This window comes from Pezoporus occidentalis, unplaced genomic scaffold (assembly GCF_034315485.1).
Source record: "Pezoporus occidentalis ecotype Australia unplaced genomic scaffold, CSIRO_AGI_Poc_V1 ctg7, whole genome shotgun sequence".
Taxonomy (NCBI): Eukaryota; Metazoa; Chordata; class Aves; order Psittaciformes; family Psittacidae; genus Pezoporus; species Pezoporus occidentalis.
Window position 1 is genome coordinate 1177077 of NW_026916052.1, and position 18316 is coordinate 1195392.

Below are 18316 nucleotides of genomic sequence, written 5' to 3' on the forward strand. Positions count from 1 at the left end.
ATGTACAAACAATCGCACTATTCATTGCATTAAATCAGCTCTAAGTTTTGGAAAATATATACACTGTATTTCTTGTTAGGCTGAAACTTGCTTACTTCAACTCCTGTGAATTTGGTTAGATCAAACTGTAATACCCTTACTTCCCCGCAGCCTTATACTTGTGTGTATTGTCCTTATCTCTCACTATTTTGGTTTTTATTTCTTTGTTATCCCACCAAAGAAAAAACAAAAGCATTACAAAATTCAAAATATCCAACTTCCTCATACCTTTAAGCTACTGATCATCTCTCAGAGATAACCCACTTATGTTACAAATACTGCTCCTGAGATCCATCCAATAAGTATTTCCACCTGAAGTAAATGGGAATTCTAGGCATAGATAGTTTATCAGAACAAGACACCGATTACTAAGATCACACTGCTCTCAAGAGATGCGGTCACATCTTCATTTAATACATGTTGTCTCTAAGGGCCAAAGATTAGGTTGCCTGCTAAAATATAGCAGATAAGTGGCAGAGGCCAGGATGGGCCTGAAAAGCACCGAGTCTCACGGCAGTACACACTTCCAGACAGATTTCAAGGCTAATATCTAATAACCTCAGTTTTTCACAGTGCTTTTCAAATTATATTGTTTACTATATAATTGTAAGGATTATAAGTGACTAAAAAAGGAAAATAACTATTTAATTTCAGCTTTTCTGACTAAATTAAATACCAGCTTATCTTTCATTCTAAATGAAAGAGATAAAGGAGCTGCACTGTTCACACTGATTTCATTAACCTAACAAAGGTACATTTTTAACCCTACAAACTCTACAAGATGTCAAGCTGTAAAATTCACACAGCAATATTCTGAGACTGAGAATAAAATTATGCTCCAGAAGCTGAGCTTTTTCATTTGTGCTTAGAGTCAGTATATATGTTTATTGAAGGCAGAATTCAGCATGAGGTCCACAAATTGGTCTCCCCCAAGGAGTTCAGAGTATTGCTAATTAGAAAGGAAAAAAAACCTTCACTAGATTACATCTGTGTTCCATCCAGGTAGCATTTCACCTATGAACCCAGAAAAACAATATACCCTCCACAGTTTTCTCTACTTGTCAGTCACATTATCATGGTTACACAGCCAAAACATTTCCTTGCAGACATACATAATCCCATTTACTTATTTTTTGAAAAAGTTTGCTTGCGGCTATATATGGTTTATTATTATAGGCTTCGAAAAGACACTAGAAACCTAAATCATGATTTCCAGTGGATACCTTCTTTTGGCTATTCAATTTAACAGAGAGCTCTACTGACAGAGTAGGTAGGGCAGAGATAGTGATGTATGCAGAATTCACAGTGGACAAAATGGATAGCAAATATATATAAATATATATATATGTACAGAGCAATGGTCCCTGGGCTGCTGTTATTGGGCCATGTCTCACCTCATCGGTCAACAACTGACACCTGTTTTAGTAATCCGAAGTTACTGAACATACCACTAATAGCTTACTTTTAGTTTAAGAATAGCTTTGTTTTACCACCATATCTGTAAAACTCTGATACATCTTAAACGAAGACACTGAGATGTTAGGATGAACTTTTAAATTTTATCAGTGAATGCATATGTACTTGGCTATACTAAACTTATATACCCAAGCCCAAGAACCCTGCATCTTTTAGTCTGTGTTTGAAATTCAGTGCCTAAAAGCATTTTTCAAACACACTTTTTGAATGAAAATTACTTGAAAGCTGCAAGCAGCTGACAAACACATACAGAAATTATTCAAAATTATGTTGTTACCAGCATGCAAAAATCTTTAGGCTTTTACATCAGGTGTGAAATCAAGCTCAATTGAATTTCAGAGTTTGGTTTATTCATGTTCAATCCACACTAAAAGTGCATTTGCAGCCTCCATGAAGCCAAAAATATGTGGATGCTTTTACTGAATAAAGTTTTTTCATATATGCAACTTTTCAAAATGATGGATCAAGACTGGATCAGATTTTGCATTATTCCTATACTTATAAATATTTTATGATATATCAACCTCTGGGTGTTATATGCCTGTCTGTATTTTACTAACAAAGTAACATATGTGGCAAGATCAGTGGAGGTGCCAGGATCAATTTGCTGGAATCCACAGCAAATCACAATCCACCAACCATTTACAGACCCAGCAACAACAAAGCATACCTTAATCACTTACAGACTCTGAACTTCCAAGTTCACATGAGTGCTCATGAGTACAAAGTGCCAGGCTTTGTACAAGATACAGATGAGGATGTTCAAAGAAACAGAGACAACAGTGGACTGAACATGGCACGGTAGTTACAGTACAATGGTTTAATTTGTTACATCAGTGACTAATTAGTCTAATCACTGTCAAGCACACTGAGGTATCACAGTGAATGAGCATTTTAAGGCCCGAAAGGAGGCCATGAAACAGATCAGTGGATATCCAAAATCTTCACCCTTCCATAAAGGAATCATGTAAGAAAAAAGCAAAAAAGAGCAAAAAAGAGCAAAAGAGGTTAGTATAAAAATGCAATGGGCAAGTGATTGATACCAATGTGGTTTAATAAAAAAAAAAAAAAGAACAAAAGGACTGAGTAGGTGGTAAAAGACTGTGAGAAGCCTTGACACTGAAAGCTAGCAGTTACACGTGATGTGACAGGACAGAGGGAACCAATGGAGAAAAGCAAACAAATTGAAATGATCAGAAACACAGAACTTAAGGGAAAAAGAACAGTCATTGCAGTGTCAACAGCTCTTTGAATGGATGAGAGTAGGGCAGGACTGCTTTTGTCAAGTCACGGTCAGGGAAATGGATGCTGCAGTAAGATGCAAGACTCAACCCGAGTAATTTTTTTAGCTGATGGATAGCTGGAACAGGTTTTATCTCAAGGACACTATGCATAAAGAATCTACAAAAGCAGGCCTAAGTTGACTTGAAGAATGGCCAACACATCCACAGCAACACAAAAGGATGCAGCAGGGAGTATTCTGGATTAGGTCAAGTTGATGATGATGAAAGAGCTGCCAGAGAAATTGAGATGTTTATGGACAGGAGGAAATGAATGCAGAACAGAGAGGTTTATCCTTGAGTTTTCTTCATAAAGCAGCAAATGAAATTGTAATTGCAGATGCCTTTACCAAGATTCAGGTAGTCTTCTAGGAAACAACACCGGAGAACAGAGGGTAAAAGGAAACTAGAGGTTATCTTCAATTTACATGTCACATTGGGTGAAATTCATGCCAAGAGTCATATCCAACAAGGATTCTCTCTCTTCCTTGAAATCCAAAGGATATTGCTTCTCTGTCTTTTCACAATATTCTCAAAGATACCAGTGGGGACTCTCTATGTGTCTCTCAGCACAACATTATTATAAAGCTATTTATAGTACTAACTGGAACTAGGAGAACATGACTTTCCTATTGAGGGCCCTGCATACATACAAAAGGCACATTCAGTTCCTGAACACTACAGCCTAAATAAAAACATGCCCATGTAAAAATAGCAGAGGCTTTTATATTAAACCCTATTGAAAAAAAAGACAACCAACAAACCCAAAAAAACTAAAAGCCACCAAACAAAAAAACAACAAAACAAAAACCAAAACCACACACACACAAAAAAAACACCCCCCCAAAAAAACCTCCCCCAAAATCTCTTCAAAAGCAAACTAGAATCAGCCATGGAGATGGCACTACTTTAAATTTCACCATCTCTAGTGCCCCTTGGTGACTGAATTGTTAAAAGTGGTTTGTAACACCCTGAGATCTACTATGTTGGTAGAAAAAGTTGCTTAATTTCACAGGAAATGCCTGTAAGACACATCTTGAAAGCCAAGAGAGTGAGTCTGAAGCTAAAAGGCTACATCATAAGACATCTATTTAGAAACTGCATAAACAAAAGCCAACTTACGCGGTGAAAGTAAGCATCACTAAGAAGAAATACTCTAGACATAGAGGGGAGCCACTCCAAGGTGCAGATTCAAGAAAGTATGAACTTACCTTTTCCCAGTACCTAGCACTCATGTTAACACTGCATTCACTGAACATAAAGGTGGTTTTCTCTCACAAGGAAGCAAACAAAATGCAACAAAACCAGCCTGGTAGAAAGCCAGGGATTTTCATTACAACAATTAAATTATTGGAAAGTTTTGAGGCTTGCAGAATCAAAAGACTTTATTCTATATTCCTATTCTTTGTCACTCTATTGTACAAACTAGGGAAAGTTTATATTTTGGTCACCCACTTCTATTTATATTTTACAGAAAAAGGAAGGAACTAGCTTTTCTTACTCTAAATTTAGTTATGCCTTTGTTGCCGTTTCTTAAGGCAACAGCCATGCAGTGAACAAAGGAGGCAAGGGAAAGACAGTATGGAATAATAATACTTGAAGGAAGGAAGAAAACCATATTGCTTTACTGGTAGCAGAAATCCACCCCTCTTATTTGGTTTATCACATTAACTCAGAGTCATGCATTAACAGCCCTTCTTAGATTTAAGAAAGAAGTATTTACTACTTCAGGAATAAGTTTGCCTTTCTCCTTCATTTAAAAAAAAAAAAAAAAAAAAAAAAAAGAAGAGGTTTCCAGCCTGATCAATTCTTCACCTTTCACCTTAGCTGTTATATTTTGTCTACAACCAATCTGTTGAGCAAACCATGGACTACAAGGTTCATGACCCCCTTACGTGGCTCATGCAAGGCTCTAGAGAGGGAGGCATTAACCCTGTTTTCCCCATCTGGCTGGTGTGCAATGGCAGACTGAAAAGGAGAATATATAGCTAGAGCTCATTAGATCACAGCTCTCAGCTGATGAACATAAAAGAAAGAAGAAAGGAGGTACAGGGAAAAGAACAGAGAAAACCTGGAGTCTGCTGAACAGCAAAACTTACTTTATTTTTCTCTTGCCCTGTGCTCTAGAATATAAAGTCACCTCTTTTAAACATCTGAAATAAAAGTCTTCTGCTTTTTTCCTTCTTGCAAGTCTCCCTAATCCTATAAACCCCTTCATAACAACCTCAATTTCACAATTCAATTCCTTGCATTGTGTATCTTTCTCTCCAATCTCCTTAGGAGCTGAAAATCTCATGAACTGTCTTCATATTGTTCCGATCATCTGGTTGTCCTCCAGAGCAGGAGACATTCTTCTCACTCCTTTATTTCAAAGCTCACTGACAACATTTGTTTGCTGTTCAGCACTATTATTGCACTTCTCCATGTAAGAACAAAACTCATTCCCAGAAGGTCAGAAGAGTCCACACTACCCTGGCCACATGTCAACCTGCTCTAACACTTGCCTTGGAGACTAGCTAGAACTCCTAGTCTGCAGTTCGAAGTACTTTTCTCCAGCACAAGCAATTTGCTTCTCTGACCTTGTCTTCCTTATAAAACACAGTAATATCTAGAAAACAAATAACTGACCCTCTTTAAATGTGATGTTTGACCTATTAGAGAATACTCTGGCCCAGAACCACAAGAGCCCCAAAAAGCAACCCTCACAATGCCCATCTAACCTAGACTCCTACATCTTCAACAACCAAACATTTTGCTCTGGTTAACCTTTCTAATACCTAAACCCGATGAGCCATAGACAAGTCCACTGTGTAACTTCCTAGACAAAAGACATCCAGCATACCAGACAGGACATGACAGTACAGCACAGAGATGGGAACGCTACTTCCATGTATCTTTAAGAACAGCAATAGCAGTGTCTCTGCTTTCCACAGCATCCCAGTAGCAAAGGCAAATGTGCAGAAAGGGACAGATTTGATGAAACACGTGAGCAGAGCTCCTAGGCCAAACCAGCCCTCAATGTGATAGCTTTGGCATCCTCCCCTCCTCTAATCAGGGATGTAACAGGGCTGAGTACACCTGGATGTGCAGCAAGCAGCATAACTGGAGCCAGGCATCCTGTTGAGTGATCTGACCTTTATGACACTCTTAGGGAACACCCACCAGTCTTTTAAGTTATGTTGGGATTAGAAGCTATGAGCTCTTGACTTTGTGAACAAAACAAAGAACAACAGTTCAATCCCCTCCTTGCTGACATCTGCCAAATTCCAGACAAAGCCTAGTGGAGAACCCCAAATACAAGCAGACACCTGCTTATCCAATATATCTAACACTGTAGACATCCAAGGCCCAGTATAAAAAAAGTCTTACAGAACAGAACTGAAATGTAACAAAACCACTTTGGAAGGAAAAATGCCATGCAGGAACGCAACCACTCAAACACTGCACAATCTCCTTAAGACTGGTGCTGCCTGCTGCAAGGACCTTACTTTTCACATCTCTCCTTGTCTGTCTGAACTTTCACTTCAGGGACCATGTATTTCTGCAGGTCTGACTACAGGGACAACCTCCATCAGTCTTTATACTCTTTCAGTTGAAAACTTAACTCTTCTCTTCCCTGACTCTCTTTCCCCTCCATGCTATTACCTAGCAGGTAACACTGCCATTTTATTACTCTGCCATCTAATTACATGTAGTAGCTTCAAGTAGTGCCTTTAGATGAAGATCCTGTGAAAGACCATGCACAGGATAAGTATATGCTGTACTACAGAATTAACTAGCTGAGAACATGAACATCGTGTGTTATGTTTACATGTATTACGTTCTATTTTTAAACAATTTTAATTGTACTGTTTTATCCTTGGTGAAGGACCTCATGATGATACATGGATGTGAAGATGTTCATATATGAAGGAAATGCCCTTTTTATATTGTAAAAATGCTTTCCTTTTAAAATAATAGTATTGTAATTGAAGCAAAAAAATCAATGTACCATGTAACTATTATATATTTCACAGTGGTATAAAATGAGGGACAGATTTTCAAATGTGCATACCAAATTGTCAAAGCAAGGTAAACAAAAGGGAGCTGTGAGTGTAGGTAGTTTCCTGATTTGCATCTGTAGCTGAATGATTTCTATCAGCAGCTGAGACATATTACTGAGAATACAGCCTTTTGTGCAGAAGGCAAGACAAACCTTGTATTAGATGGGAGGGCTGGAAGCAAAACACTGCCCAGGACTAACTGCAAGGGGCACCACTATGTCTGATCTCCTTCCAGAAATCCATTTTTCTCTCTAGTTCCACAGATTCTGATTTAATATATCATTGTTTTACAGCAATACCTGTATGTTAACAAAGTGATGAACCAGATGCAAGCTGTAATATTTCCCATAAATTCCACTCCACACTCGTCCCTAAATTATATGCAATGAAATCTAAATTATATGTAATGAAATCTAAATTATATGTAATGCATCAAAATATTTCTCACATGAAGAGTCATTGCATTCTCACATTAATACTTGAAATCAGGTTTGAGCATTTTGTACCTATGCATAATGAGGTTATATCACCAATTCTATATACTGTATAATTAAGGAAAAAAAGATAAAATGCATTCTATTATGATGGATGGATTCTAAGATTCCTAGGGAATCTTCTCAGACCTTTTAAATGCTATTAAGTTGAACTGGCTTCATAAAATATTTCTTAAAAAATACCTTCCCTTTACGACATTCAGATTTTTCAAAGCAGCTAACAACAACAAAGAAGAAACAATATTCATATAATAATATTCGTACTTAACCCCTCACAGCGATGTCAGTAAATAGAAAAACATAGATATCTGACAGTATTTTCTGTCAAATGTTTTTCAAAAATGAAGCTTATCAGCTGCACTCATCATCCACAAATTCTTCTGCTCAGTAAAACATTACCTACTGCACCCTGGATACTGTAGGATTAGAATCTAAACTAAAATCTAAAACCAATCTGCTAATAATCATGACATCTTTCTCCTGCCCACAGGAAAAAAACCTGATATCAGCATCTTGAGGTCTGAACTGTCACTTTGTATTTTACATGAAATGTACATATTTATGCCTGCCTTTTCTTTCTTAAAGGGCCTGTTCAAAACAAGGAGGAGGAACCATTTTTCTAGTGCTTAAAACCAACAATGGACATTTGATTAGTGTTATAGAAAACAAGACACCATACAATGCCAAACAATATTTTTGCTGCTTTCTCATCAATCCGCTACCCATTTATTTTACCCAGCACAAAACTTTAATCACGGCCTCTCATCTTTCTATCAATATTCAATGCCACTGTGTTATACTTATCTCCACTGGAAACAAAAAATGATAGACTGCTGCAGCTGATGGTTTTCCCTTTGACTCTTAATGCAAGGTGGATGCAGGAATGGGACTGACATGTCGAATGCAGGAAATTAAGTAGTTTACAAGGGAAGAAGGAATGCACCTTGTAGTAAGAACTTACTGCTCAATTTCGTCCCTGCATTTACTGTACAATTTATTTTTACTGTACTGCCTAATATATAATGTGAAAATTTAGTACCTGTTTTCAGGGCTATTTATTTGTCTTTAACAAAAGGAACAAAGTAATGGTCCTCTGCCCCTACCTCCACTGAAACATCGATTAGAAATAATCTATTCTAAGAGTAAAAAACTTAACTTTGACAGATGAGGAGAAAGCTACCAGGGAATTCTTCTTAATAAGCTGTCCACATAAAGCCAGCTTCTAAACGCTTGTTTATCATTCACCTCATTCATAATCTGATAAAGCACCTTCAAGTTTGGTCCTAACTCTGATAACTCAGTCTGCATGGTGCTTGCCTTTGGCTCCTGCAATAACAGCAATGCCCCACAATGTCATTAAACAGTCGGATCAGGTTGGTTGTTTTTTTTTGCCTGGATGGGAATTGCTGGAATAAGATTATTTTTTTTCTGCACTATTTAATATTTGATCCAAAATCAGATTTAAAGGAGAGGCATCAATTAGGCCCTCATTTTGGCAATCATGCATCTCAAGATCTATGTATTCATCTAAGCTCTGCTCAAACAGCTGAGCTGCTGCACAAGCCTAAATACCTTTGTGAGATCCCACAAAGGATTCTAGTAACTTCCACCGAAACCGAAGCAATTCAGTGGCTTTCAAAGTCAAAGACAGTTCTAAATCCAAGAAAATGCATTTGTTTCCAAAAGTATGGCACAGGAAGAAAGCACAGCATTTCCATTGAGGCCACATTCTCAGCTGCCACAAAACCACTCTGCTGCAATAGCAGCAATGGCTATTTATACCAATAGAAGAATGCATTCTTACCACAGAGCAATTAGAATAACAAGCCTGATCTCTCCTTGTTTATTACAGTCTCTGACCGCATGTGTTAGAAGTATATAGAAGGGATTTACAATTCTCCTATGATTTTTATTCTGTTCTCCGATATAAAATCCAACAGTTTATAGTACAGTCCTCGCTCTGAAAAAAAATAACAGATTCAGCCTTTCACTGTCAAGTGAATTTGGGAATGTGAATCGTTCTGTGTACTACTGACTGAGCAGAAATTAAGCACACATAACAACTGGAAACAAAGGAATGTCCTTTTAGAAAAGATACAATTGAGAGAGATTATATATTGTTATGATGTGGAAATGTACCTTGAAATTCAACCTCTGTGACCAGGAAGACACACCTGGGAAAATGAGTGCTTGCCAAATCATGATGTCAATAGACGCGTGCTTACGGAGTTCCTATGAAACGTCCAAGGGCACAATATGACTGATTGTAGCTGCAGGGTTAAATAAAGTCAGGAGCCAGATCCTGTTCTGGCTCAGAAAGAGCAAGAGAGAAAGGGCAGTGTCTACCGATCCTCCCTGGCTGGATCCCGTTAGCAACAATGAAGCCTGCGCTGCTGACAGCACACTCGGAATTGCTGGGGCTTGGGTGCCTTCCCAAAATGGTACAGCACATTCCTAGCAGCAAGTACCTTAAGTAATGAATGCTTTCAAATGCCATTGGGAAAGACCATCTGGGTTGTGTGCAAGATGGAGCTGTCCTACATCTTCGTACTCATGCTATGCAGGTAGTGATACTTTATTTCTGCTTCTTTAATTATCATGATGCTTGTGTCTAATTGGCCAGTCAGAACTTTGTGCAAAGTATTGTCCAAACACAGGGCAGGAGGATTTAGCAGCACTACTGGACAGCAGGCAGATGACACAGAGACGTCCATCCTCATCTTCCTTGACTGCTCTATGTTACTACTGTTGATGGCAATCCTGCTCAAGAGAGACAACAAAGCTTCTGAGAAATGCACAAACTGTTTTTAAGTCTTGTCTTCAGGAATGCACTCAAAGCCTGCAGCAGTAGGAAAATACCTCTGAACAATTTTCTTGCTAAGTTCAGAAAGGAGCAGGTCTTTCTCACTATGTATGTGCATTTATATGCAGCCACCAAAGGGACCTGGTAAGAGAGCAAAAGCTTGATGGCATAAACACAGAGGTGACGCACAGCTTTGCATATCCCTCCCTCTCTTCACATAGTTCTTTCTTCACAACTAAGATAGGTTGAGGTTTGCATTAAACAGCTCACAGAGAAGACAGCAGAGCAGAGCTGGGCAAGGAACAGGTGATGCTGGTGGGCAAAGAGGAGTACTTTGAAGAGTTTACATCCATTATGCACTCACTTTTCAGTAAAAATAAAAGACTGGGAAAGTCCCACAAAATTGCTGGAAACAGTCGTCTGCTTAAGTAGATGTCTTTTTATCCATTTTTCAAAATCAGTCCCTAGTTTCCAGAGTGCCTCTTACCCAACACTATGTTCTTAACAAAACATCTGCAAATAACACCAGCACCTCCTGTTGAATATTTTCTCCATTATCTGGATGGGATGATGAAACCACTGTCCTTTAGCTTGAACAAGTATCCAAAGGTAACTCCTCAGCATCGATAGCACACTGCAAATGCATCCTCGAAGTTGATGGTCTTGGACCTTATCTTCAAACAACCCCTGAAAATCCCAGGATGAGGTCAACAGCTGAACATTCTTTATGAAGCCCAGTGGAGCCATAAGGCAGAAATCTCTCAGAGCCATTGGAAATGGAAAATTACTAAAAAGCAAATAACTAAAGCTCTTTATATCAACCTTTCCTTCCTTAATGCAAATGTACATTAGCACAGGTACCTAAAAGAAAAATTTTATAGGCTTCCACATCAAAAACCACACAGCCTACTCTCAGGGAAGAGGAAGCCAGTATGGCTGTTGTCAGTCATGTTAAGCATTCGCCATTCACAAAATGAGATACTCTCTGCAATGAAAAGCATCCCTGATTCACAAACAAAATATGAATATTAATTTTAAACTCCAAATAAAATTCATGCAATTGAATCAAATAGAAAGAGATGAGAAAACAGATAGGGAAAAAAAAGAAAATATTACTTCTGCTCCAAAATAGGGAAATCTGAGCACACCAAAGCAGCAAAGTGATGTAGAATTACTTATTCCTGATGAGGCAAGAGTTTGCAGCATAAAAGACTACTGTGACATTAATGAGTTTCAGCACAGTGTTGAACTCTAGCTTTTCAGGCATGACTGATCAGCACCAGAACAACGTAGCCCAAGAAAAAGGCACACAGAGTAAGAAAAGATCCTAACAAAATACACAATTACTAACCAGCTAGAAAGCCTGTGAACTTTCAGCACATTTTCTTTATAAGCAATACTTTCTGGTTTTAGAAGGGGAGACCCAGCCTTGCCCTCTGATGATTTTTGCTATGCTAAGTATAAAATGAATGGAAGACAAAGAGTCTGGAGGGAATGGGGATAGGCAGGCAAGCTTTTCCATGAATAAGCAGCAAAATCCCGTCACCTTGTCTTTCCCAATGCTGCACACTAACTACTCAAGTTAATTCTGTAACTTTGAAAAAGCCCTAATCTAGATGAAACCTGAATTAATATGGACAGACTTACTAAAGGCTGTGTGATCGTGTGCTTTGCTTCTTCTAAAGCTTTAACAGATACTGGAAACCAGCCTCAAATCTGGCCTCTTTTTTTTTTTTTTTTTCCCTAAAAACAAATTTAGTTTCAATGCTGAGATTAGATTTAAACCAAACAGAGCCTTCCCTTACTTCTCGCAAATCAGTACAGTCATGTGCCACAGGTCCCCCACTTCCCAATTAAAAAGGAAAAAAAGAAATCAATTATTTGTGACCCAGCATCCCTGAACAGGCAAAATGCAAAAAGAAAGAAAACAGACAACAACTGCTAAGCTTGTAGTTCTTGTGCCCTTCTTCACTTCTTACTGTCTCATACAGAAGTCATTCATTAAAAATGTTCAGGGCACTATATATATATACATATATACACACCAAATGTACACTGGTGTAATACTAACTCGCCACTAGGACTTAGAGTGGAAAAGGAAATTTTGTGTTTTGTCGCCTTCCCCCAGACAACTGCTGGACCCAAAAGCCTCTCCCATCACACCTCTCCTTTTCTGCAAAAAAAAAATCTTCCTGCACACCTTTATCCAGCCGGTGAGTCCTCAGGAATTAAAAAGAACCCTCCTCCTTCCCTTGCAGCAAGCAATTGTTTTATCTCTGCAGACTCAGAAGGTCCTTGCTATTGCCACAAAAGACATGGAGAGTGCCATCAGTTCAACTATCTCCTGTATCGTGAAGACCATTAGACAGAACCAATGGGAATTTTTTTGTCCGGGGTTTTGTGGTTTTTTTTTTCATTTTCTCACTTAGTGGACAAAGTAGATTGCATTCTTTGTCCTCCTTCATTTTTACTGCTCTTACAAAATGCTTTTCCTCTATAGAAAGGTATAAATATTAGTTCTGCCAGTGCTGAAATACACAAGCTCATCTGGGGACCAAGAGTTGCACCCTGGCATGAGATGCGAGTTTGCCTACCAAATGATCTCTGCTGGCACATGGCACCCTAAAGATGAAATACGTATCATAATGCAGAGACATGATTCCAAGTTCTAAGCTGCTGCACTTCCAGAGAGATTATTTCAGTTTCCATCCCTGTGAGCATTAGCTATACTTTCCACATCCAGAAACAGAAGGAACAACAAAGATTGTCCCCTTTTCTACAGACCCAGTTAATCTAGATTAATCCGTTTGCCTGTAAGATTATTTAAATTTAAATTTACTAAGAGCTTCCAAGATACTACACACTGTCTGGACACTGAGGACGTTTTCAAATGTATTACAAGTGATTATGAAGATAATGCGAACCTACACTGTGGTCATGCAGTCTAAGGTATCTCAAAAAATATCTACTGTGTTTTAAAATTGATAATAGGCTTTCTGTGAATCAAGTGCTTAATTATATTCCTGCCATCCAACTCTCCTCCCTCCAACCCCCATGATATATAGAGAGGAGATACAGAGAAATAGGTGTGCTAAGGAATGAAGTTGGAAATAGAAGAAAGAAGGTAAGAATAAAATTTACAATGTGGAAATGAGACAAGTGGGAGACAGAGAAGCTACAATAAATGAAACACCAGGAGGAGAGTAAGAAAGCTGTCTCTCTAAGGATGCTAACTTCAAAATAGAGGAATTAAAGAAGAAGAGCAAACATTAGGAAAAAAGAAAGCACACAAATATTTAAAGCAGAGGAAAACCAAAGAAATAGAGCAAGAAAGGATACTTAATTTTCACAATGGTGAATCCAATTAACAAAGTAGAAAAAACTAAATTTTCAGAACTAGTAAAAAAGAGCATGTATCTCCCAATTAAGGCTGGGCCAATACAGCAACCAAAGAATTACCTGTAATTTATTAACTAGCACACTTAGCAGTTTGCTTTTCATTATCAATCCTTTTATTTATTAATATTTTGGGCAAGTAATCTTCCCTCAGTACAACAGTAACAAAACAAAAGATCAGTGGGATCTTGCCCATTTTTCCCCTCCCCTACAGAAATCTATTTAAAACACTATTTTTGTTTTCATGTTCCTATGTTCTTGTAACCAGCTACACAGATGAAGTGATAATCCTTCAATTCATAATATCATAACCTTTCCACAGCAAAGCGCTATGACATAGGCAGTTTTCAAACTAGAGTATCAGGAAAACATGAGCCTTTAAAAACAAAGATGCCGTTTCCATGACAGTGTCTCTCATGTAGACTAAAGAATAAGGTAACTGAAACAAAGCAAATGTACACAACAAAGAGAACCAATTCTCCCAAGTAAAGTGTCTGATCATTCTCACATGGGTTTGGTGACACTGCAATGCTTTTGCAACGTTACTGGGACAAATATCCCATATAGACAGGAACAGTAGAGAAGTCGTAAGTAGGTACGAGAGCTATGCATCCACAAGGACACACAGCCCTTTTGATGTGCTCTAAGACAATCTTCAACCAGCTTTAGGACCATCAACAGTATGAAACACTGTCCCTTCAGTGTGTCACGCTATTAAGAGCATTCACACCCAGCTCTGCTCCCAGAAACATTTCTGAAACTTAGTATGTTATAAAGGAGACTTGAGACATGGCATTTAGCTAATAGGGTGGATAATAAGGGAAGAGATTAACTGCTTTAAGACTGTTCATCTTCACGTAAACTGGAATGTGATGTGGTGGCAATTACTCTTGACCTGGATCCTTCAGGACATCAGATGTCTTGTCTGAAAGGATGGAAGTCAGTGAAGATGATGTGTTCAAATGCATTAAAAGCATTGCTTTCATGAGAAAACCACAAGTTTCTGATACAGAATGCATGCTCGGACTAGGAGTTTCAGCAAGCAGATTGTCAAGTGGCATTTGACTGAAACTCTTAAAAAAAAAAAATCACAGACGCATGAGATCAGGTAAAACACACCCTGGGTTTGACTTCTGCTTCTTCAGTAAATGCAAGTTGTCCTAATCACACACAATCCTCTTCCCACCTCAGTGAACAAGGAGCCACGCAGATGAGCACACCACACAGCAGGGTAAGACCCCTCTAAATTTCCTGTACTCTGCATCCGTGAGTTGAAAAAAGCCACCATTAACATGAAAACAAACATTATTGAACTGAAAATCAACCAAGACAAACAGTGAAAGAGAATCAATTAAAGAAGAAAGGTTTCACATACATTTGTGAAGCTACCAGGTGCTGTATCATTCAAAAATGGCAAAGCACATACCAGCAAGTGCATTTATTCATTTCCCCTTTCTTGCAGAATAACTCAGAAAATAGCTCAATAAAACACCTTTGTGTAATTGTCACCAGCTACTCTTGAACAATATTATTCCCAAAAAATTTCACAATTCCTATCCAGGAATTAGAAAAAGCCACTAAAAAGTCCTGTGTTCGTGATGAATGGAAGTCACATCATAATCTTTGGAGGCCTGGAGAACAGCACAATCACATTAAATTCCCTCAGCTCAAGAAATGTCATCTTTGCATCGGCTGGTATAAAAAAAGCTGTTTGCAGCCTGAGGCAGTTATGATAAGGGATTTAGAAGCCATCACCATGTGGGCCATGAGATATAAAGGAATGCATCACCGCCTATAAAGTGTCTGCTGCTCACAATTTCAGAGCTAATGTTCTCACAGCTGTGTATGACTTAGACCAGCTGGGAAGAAGAAAGGGACTAAATGAGTCACTAGAAGTATCTAGTATCTTGTCTAACCTGCATTTAACACTCCTGCAGCAAAACTGCCGGTAAGCAAAATAAGATCAGATCATTATCCACCAAAGGGATGGGGCTGTGTGCTCTCTTGGAAGCAGAGCGAAAAACAGTCTTGGGGACGTAGGCAAAGATGACATTACAGTCTTAGCTCTGCACTCCTAAGATACTACCAGCAGCTAAAATGGCCCTCAGTGCAACTGAGGCAGGTCACAGGTCACACAAATTACTGCAGGCCATCTGGCACTCCCAAGCATGCCTGCACTGCTGCACATGAGAGGGAAAAGCTTTTGAAAAGCCTTATTCAGCAGCTTTAGCACAGCAGTTCTCTAGCAAACATCAGGCTTTCTACACAATGACATACATGACACTAGGAGCCCAAGATGAAATCTTACCCTTACAGAAAATAAAAGTCTGAAGATGGCCACAAAAGAGCTTTGTCATTACAATGCTCAACATTTGCAAGCTTGTATTTGTAGGCTTGGATACCACAGACTTCAAACAGGGCTCTGGGTGGATGCAGGATGCTAGAAAGCTCCAGTTGGACACAGAGACCTCACAGTAGGAAATCATTACAGGCTTGAGAAATGTTTAAGGACCTAATTGTTTAATTAGCAATGAAGGCAGCTCCTTCTGGGGTTTCTGCTGCTTCAGGGTTCAATTCTCCATAAAAGGTCTGGCTCTTATATTCTGAGTGCATGCAGGATAAATGATGCTCCCAAGATTTTCAGTTTCGCCTGGCATTTCATTTGCTCTCTGCCTCCTTCCCCCTCAAGATGTATTTTCACTTGTGAGATGCTCCTTCATCCAGCATCATATCTGTCATTAATTGCTCAGGCTATAGTTCAGGCAAAACTTTCAAGTTAACATGCAATGTCACTCAGGAAATATTTGGTATGCCAAAACCACCAATTCTTAGGGCAAATGTCAGATCATTCACAGCATACAGAAAAGAAATCTTCAGATGAAGTTCTCTTCTAATAATTCTGCTACATTTACTCCATCTGCTTAAGAGTGCAAACTTTCACAGATTATCAGTTTCTAGTAAGTTTCACAAGGGCAATATATTCCAAATATGTTTCAATGGATTATCTAGCAGACGGACACTTGAAAAATATTATTTCAGCCTAAATCTCATGAAGCTGATTTGCACCATTAATCTTAGTTTGGCTTAGTATAAAGAAATATAAAAAAACAAAAAGTATAGAAAAAGTTTTTTATTTAATTTATAAAATGCCTTATTTCCCTCTGCTACTGCAAGAGCAGAGTAGCAGGGTCTCCAAAGGTAAGACTGAGCTGAAAGAAGCAAAGCCTTTTGCTGCATGTTTCAGTGATGTAACTGAATTCCTGGTTTTGCACAGCACTTTATCAGATAACTGTATTTACTGGGGAACATTTACTAGCTTCTGCAAGGGCAATGGTCTGAAAGATAATTTTTATTTTTTTCAATTTTACCTTGTTCCACACATTTGTTTTCATTTCTCCAGCTATCAAATACAATTCTCATAGAGATCAATCTTTCTATGCACACGTATTCTCACACAACCTCCTCTACAATGGAAGGGAAACAGACTGAAGCTAGGACAGAGATTTAATGAAATACAGGGCACACGTAAAATGTGACAGAGACACAATTGCTCATATCACATGACTTCAATGAGATATACAAGAGCTAGCAAATAACACAGGAGATGATGGATTTTCATGCAGAAATACATATTGAAGGTTTCTTAACCATTTAAAATGCAGTTGATTTTTTTGGTATCTTCAAAAACAAGTGAATATTTACAAACCCCAAGTCTAGACTTGTATTCCCACATCTAAGTACCTAACCAAACACAACTTAGCACCCTCTCTCCATCTCCATTCATTTCAAAGGTGTTTATTGGTACCCCACACACTTTGCAAAATCTGGCCGCTTCCACTTAATTAATGAGTTAGGAGATAGAAAGCATTTAAGCACAAAATCCCGACCCAAATTTTCTGCTCTTATGGCTTTCTAGCACTCTTTTGTGGGCTCAATTCATGACCCTCAACCATTCACATGACTTCAGCTCACTTATGGCAGAATTTAGTGGCTCTTTAAAGAGCTGGATTGCTGAATCATAGAATGGTTTGGGTTGGAAGGGACCTTACAGATCATCTGGTTCCAACACCATCCCGCAGGTAGAAACACCTTTCACTAGACCAGGTTGCTCAAAGTCCCATCCAACCTGGCCTTGAACACTTCCAGGGATGGGGCACCCACAGCTTCTCTGGGCAACCTTTGCCAGTGCCTCATCACCCTCATAGGAAAGAAGTTTTCCTAACATTTAATTTAAATTAGATAATAATCTAAACACTCTTTTAGTTTAAAGCCATTCCCTCTTATCCTATCACTACACGCCCTTGTAAAAACTCACTCTCTGGATTTCATGCAGCCCCCTTTAGGCACTGGAAGCTGCTCCAAGGTCTCCCTGGAGCCTTCTCTTCTCCAGGCTGAACAAGCCTAGCTCTCTCAGCTTGTCTTCATAGGAGAGTGCTCCAGCCCTTTGATCGTGTCCATGGCTCTTCTACGGACTAGAAGCCCACTTTAGTCACAGTAATGATGCAAAACCCCAGCAGAGTCTTCACTTGGAGTGGAAAGAAATGAGATGTAAAATACTTTCTGTGGAAGAACAAGGGTCACACAAGATACTCAGATGACTTTCAGTGAGCTAGATCAGACATCTGTAAGTAAACTTCTCCTGTGCAATCCCTCTTAAATCCCTTATCTCAGGTAATGAGCTGAAGTTATCTAAGCAAAACTTCTTGCACTTCAGATATTTATACAGACAGATGTCTTCACTGAACACAGAGTTTCATTACGCTAACTTTAATCTCTTTTGCACAT

The 18316-nt window shown here is 38.7% G+C and overlaps 1 protein-coding gene across 3 annotated transcripts in view; it reads right to left on the reverse strand.

Moving 5' to 3' along the window:
• Nucleotides 1-18316, reverse strand: part of DISC1 (DISC1 scaffold protein) — a 202941-nt gene that overhangs the window by 29197 nt on the left and 155428 nt on the right. The gene's annotated exons all lie outside the window — the stretch shown is intronic.